The sequence below is a fragment of the Gavialis gangeticus genome, unplaced genomic scaffold (genome assembly GCF_001723915.1).
Source record: "Gavialis gangeticus isolate Ggan-Ray unplaced genomic scaffold, GavGan_comp1, whole genome shotgun sequence".
Lineage (NCBI taxonomy): Eukaryota > Metazoa > Chordata > Crocodylia > Gavialidae > Gavialis > Gavialis gangeticus.
The window spans coordinates 56785923-56791466 of record NW_017729024.1 but is presented as its reverse complement, the minus strand read 5'-3'; the positions used below and the strand labels follow the sequence as shown (position 1 = coordinate 56791466).

Genomic DNA, 5544 nt, shown 5'->3' with positions numbered 1-5544 from the left:
TAAAAGAGGCTTTTGAAATTTTAAGATCTCCAGATACCATGCAGACAAGCAGTATTTTGGTCAGGGTTTGCTTTCACACTGTGCTGAGTGATTTCTATGTCCAAGAAAAAGGCAATCCTTTTATCTATTTTTTTAATGATAGATTAAGTTTTACCATATAAAAACAAACCATGTCAGTACAGAGTTGAGACTTTTCTTCATTGCACAGCTAATCTGGCTTTTACAGGTAAGCCTTCCCCCTATCCACACCTGAATTTGGTGATGCTTTCAACCCAGACTGATGCAGTGGTATAGAGCTGCCCAAGGTAGGTTGGAAGCAACATACCCCAGCAATGCACAGCTACATGTGGGCAAATTTACCCTGCTGAGGAGCTCCTTGCTGGTTTAGCTAGAATGGCTTCAGAACTTACACTAGCTTGGTATCTCTGCATCACACTGTGCCATACTGTGCAGACTGATAACGTGCCTGCTTTGCAGTTTGGCTGGAAGCTAATCACTCACATACTGATAGTCCCTCAATGCCTTCTGGGTCCATGTCAGAATGGCAGGACTTTCAAGTGGAGTCCCACAGGGGTCTGTCCTGGGCCCAATGCTGTTCAACGTGTTAATTAACAGTTTGGATGCTGGCATAGAAAGCTTACTGAGCAAGTCTCTGGATGACACAAACTGGAGAAGACAGTGAACATGTTGGGGGATGAGAGTGCAGTTCAGAAGGATTTCAGCAGATTGGGAAGTTGGGCTAGAGCTAACAGGATGAAGTTCAATATGGATAAATGCAGGATGCTGCATCTTGGGAGGAACAATCAAAAACACAAAAATAAAATGGGTGACATTTGCTGGATGGCAACGCCATGGAAAAGGACTCGGGAGCCTGGCAGACTATGACTCAGTATGAGTCTGCAGTGTGATGCAGCCGCACCAAAGGCCAATGCAATCTTGGGCTGCATCAATAGCAGCATCAGGTGTAAGACACAGGAGGTGATCATGCCTCTCTGCTAGGCAATGTTAAGGTCCCATCCAGAGTATCATGTACAGTTCTGGGCTCCATATACTAAAATGGATGTGGAGAAGTTAGAGAGGCCCCAGAGGCAGGCAACAAAGATGATTGAAGGCTTGAAAAACAAGTCATATGAGTAGAGGCTGAAGGCGCTAAGCATGTTCAGCTTGCAGAAAAGGTGCTTAAGAGGGGACACGATAGCAGTCTTCAAATACTCGAAGGGCTGCCATAAAGAGGATGGAAAACACCTTTTCTCTCTTGCTGCACAGAGGAGGACATAGATCAATAACATGAAGTTGCAGCAAAGCAGGTGTAGATTGGATATCTGGAAAAACCTCTTCACTGTGAGAATAGTGATGCAGTAGACTAGGCTGCCTTTGGAAGCTGTGGATTCTCCATCACTGGAGGTGTTCAAGAAGAGGTTGGACAGCCACTGGCCAGGGGTGATCTAGGAGTAGCTATGCCTATTTTCTGTCATGGGTATTTCCCACGATTCTGGGTGTTGCTGGTTGCTCTGCCCCCACCCTCCCCCCGCTCCCCTTTTTCCCTGCTACATGTGTCAGGGTGTTTTTTAAACCTCCCCAGAGGCGGTGGGTTTTGGCTGGGGACTTCAACTGGGGTGTGCAGATTCTCTTGCTGAAGACAAAGCCAGAGGATCCTGGCTAGAGGGTCTTGCCCCTCCACTCAGGGTCAGACCGACTGCCATATTTGGGATCAGGAAGGAATTTACCCCATGGTCAGCCTGGTATGGACCGTGGGAGTTTTTGCCTTCCTCTGTAGCAGGAGGCATGGTCTTCTACCCAGGGCCTCGAGTGTATATTGACAACATTTTATAAAAGCAGGACATTGGCTGCCACCATTCCCCTGCTTTACCTGTGGCAGGTTAGGGGGTTAGGACTATGTTGTGTCAGGGTTGAAAGTAGTCTTATGTAGAGTTTAGATTATGGTTGTACAGGATGATTTGGATAGGGATGATCCTGACAGAGGTGGGGGGTTGGACTAGATGACCTCCAGAGGTCCCTTCCAGGCCTGCTTCTCTATGACGCTATTCCTCCTGTGTAATCAAAAGGACAGAGACATTCTACCACAAAGCACTGGGAAATAATAATAGTGAAGCTCAGCTGGGAGCAAAGAACAATGGGATGTGCTCTCAGATGTCCTTGTGACAGACAAGCGCATCACAAGAGACTATCAGAGACTGGGGTTGGGATTAGCAGACATCAAAATTCTATCAGTTTATGCTCTCACCGCAGAGAGGATAGGTTAACACTCTAAGCAAAAGAAATGCTCAGGCTCTAACCCTTAACCTTAGCTGTGCCAGCAATGCCGAGCAGAAAGGACTGCTCAACTCAGGCAAGAATTTTTTGCTTCAATGAGACAGGGGAATGGCAGAATAAGGAAAGCCTAAGCAAATGTTGCATTGAAATGCTACCCAGAATCCCTCTGCGTTCAGAGATGTCTCCACAGGGGGAGGAGCAGGGGCAGAGCTTCATTATCTTTTCTGCCTCAAACAGCAGAAACTGGGTAACATTTGAATATTTCTGTTTGGGGTTTTTGCTTTGCTTTTAAGTTTGGGGGGATTTTGGAAGGAATTACACATGGAAACATTTGCATTAGCACTCAGGCGGTCTTCTGCTGATGCTTTCCTGGGCGTTAGAGTAGGTGCAACCTCTGACAACAATTTAATTGGGATCTCCCCAGAGAGCTACAGAAGTGAGGGGATTAAAATTAAGTGGGGGATGCAGCAGTGCTGACATACTGAGCTGAAAGATGAGGATCACAATGGACAGGCAGCCCCAAATCTGGTATCTCTTGACTTTCTAACACACAGCTGTTTAAACTTCTGAGTGACCAGGAGCCACACAATATGCTACGTGAGCCCCCCAACCCCACCCTGCAGCCACACTGCATGGGCCCCCACCCAAGCCTGTGGAGGACTTCCCATCCCATCCCAGCCTCCTCCCTGTACCTCCTTCACCAGTATTTTTCCTCTTTGTCATTGTCTCTTGACCTGACTATGTGACCTAAGCTGAAGACATTCCTGAGGTGGGAGGGAACCTGCTCCCTTTATCTCAGGTTTCCTGCTCTTGCCGGCCAGGTGCCCAGATCTCTTACCTGTCTATCACTGTAATTGCTAAGCAACCGTCTAGCCTACCTGTGAGACCTCAGGTATCAGGGAGGGGACTTAAACCCCTGTTGTCTTAGCAAGGACCTCATGACTGGAAGGGGGACTGGAGCCCCTACCAGTCTACCCGGCAACCAGTGATGCATTTCTAATTGATTGGCTTGTAGCCAACTTCAGCTAGTTTCCATTGGACCCCAGAATGAGGTCATAAGGTCTATATAAGTTAAAGACTGCTCAGGAGGAGGGGGGGAAGCCATGATAAAGCCAGAGAGAGCAGCTAAACATCTGCAACTCTCCCTCTCTCTCTCTCGAAACACATGGACACCCTACAAACTGCCTGCCTCTGGAGGAAAGCTCTATCAGCCTCTAGATGATCCTTGTGAGTAAGCTACTTGAAACCTAGAAACCTAACTAGATATATAGCTTGCAGTAACTCAGATGCGTGATCAAAGGCTACCCAGCCACACTGTTTGCTCTAAGGTATTTCTCTGATTTTGCTCTATCCTGTATCCTACTCGAAACCTACTCTTTGTAATCAATAAAGTTCTCCTCTGTACCTAGCATGGAAGACTTATTGGGTCTAAATTATGCCTCAGGGTCTAGATTATGCCTTGGAGTCCCCTTGGTCCAGCTGACTAAGGAAGACCACTATTTGTGCTTCAGACTAAGAGAAACACCCCAATTTCTTGCAGTGGGTCAAGTACCCTTCCAGTCTAAAAAGCTTGTGTACCTCAAGAGGCACAAAGCCACTAACAGACCAAGACTCTTGAGTGGTGGCAGCATTACCCCAGGCTTGTGGGTGTGCTCCTGGAAGAGGGTGAGCCAGATATGAGGCACCCCCAGGGAGGCACTTAGAGCTTGGTAGGTGGTCGGGCACAGTGAAATGGGTGGCTCAGCGTAGGAGCACCCCCTAGTGGCCTGCCACAAAGCCTACTTGCCACACTGCATAGGTTCCCAAAGCACCCTGCAGCCCTATCATGCAGATGTGCTGCACCATGCAGGCCTCCTGCATGTACTGATACAATGCACCACACCACAGGGCTCATGCTGCATACTCTGGCCACAGGCTCCCTCAGTCCCATCAGCACCTGAAGCTGGAGGAGGGAGGGAGAGTCCAGGGGCTCTGGCAACAGCAGCAAGTGAGCAATGGGGGAAGCAACACCTGGATTGGCACCCAGGGACCACAGTTTAACCCCTAGAGGCCACATGCCACCCATGGGCCACTTGTTGGACAGCCTGTTTTAATATATAGTTTTGCAGCCATGATATTCTTTCAGCTCAGTCTTTAATATACTTAACTATTCCAAGCTTTCATTCACAGTTTGCATTAGAGATGGACATGGACATACAAATGCATATGCTTTATATTCAGAAACATGCTCTGTAGCAAACAGAGCTCCTGGGCATAAGTAAAAGTATCGTAAGGCTGAGAAAAGTTTTAAAAGTTACAGATTTAAATTAGCCCCAAGACTGGTGTACGTGGTATGGCAGGACCAGATCTGGATCTTAGAAAATAAGTCAAATATAAAGAATGCCTACAAGGATAGAGGTGTACCTCATATGTAAGTCTATAATGTTTATACCCAACCTTTGGTAAGACAGGGTATATCTATATGGCAAAAGATAACTTGTGACTGAGATACCTGAGCTAGCTCCAGAATCAAAGCAATATATCCATATCAGCCTGAGCACAGTGCCTCATTAGCTGAGCTATACTGCGCCCTGTTCTGGAACTAGTGGGTGCACAGGTAGCTCAGGGTATCTCTGCTCAATGCTGCTTTGCATTGTGTACATATGCCACTGTGTTTACACCTAGCTCACGGTATCTCTGCAACACACAACACTGGGCCATACACATGTACCCTTAGTCTCCTTTTACAAACTTCTCTCCTGTGGGTACTCAAACTAGGAGTGATGGCTTCATCCAAGCTGCCTTATGGAATGAAATGGATTAGACCTTGTGAGCACCATCTGAGGACTACCCAAGGGCCTGATAAAAATAGGAGACGCACTATCTTCATCAAGAACCTTGAATTTTCACACCCCAAAGGTATTACATAGAATATTATTGTGCACAAGTATTTCAAGAGAAAAATCTGCATCTGATTACTAGCATGTCACTAAGAATCAGCACCACAAAACACCTCTTTTTCTATGTTTTCCACTGACTCACAAAAATGGAAGGGATCTCAGTGAACCATTTCATCCAATCTTTTTTCTGAGGCAGGATCAAATCTACCTAGAGGCTTCTGGGGGTTACAGAAGCATGACACCCATTTTGCCAATGCCAGTTCTCAGCCCCATCTCTTCTTATGTCCATCCCCATTCAGCAAAACATGAGTGGGCTTAAGTCCTGCCTCAATCCATATAATCTGCTGAGCAGGAATGGACTGCTAATGCGTTTAAATCATACTCTACTTTT

General features: G+C 46.8%; 1 long non-coding RNA gene across 1 annotated transcript in view; it reads left to right on the top strand.

Moving 5' to 3' along the window:
• The first annotated feature begins 3365 nt into the window (after positions 1–3365).
• Positions 3366–5544, top strand: part of LOC109298208 — a 9115-nt gene continuing 6936 nt past the window's right edge. The window contains exons 1-2 of the long non-coding RNA XR_002097530.1: positions 3366–3501; positions 5032–5172. This is a non-coding gene — a long non-coding RNA (uncharacterized LOC109298208). The remainder of the gene's footprint in view (positions 3502–5031; positions 5173–5544) is intronic.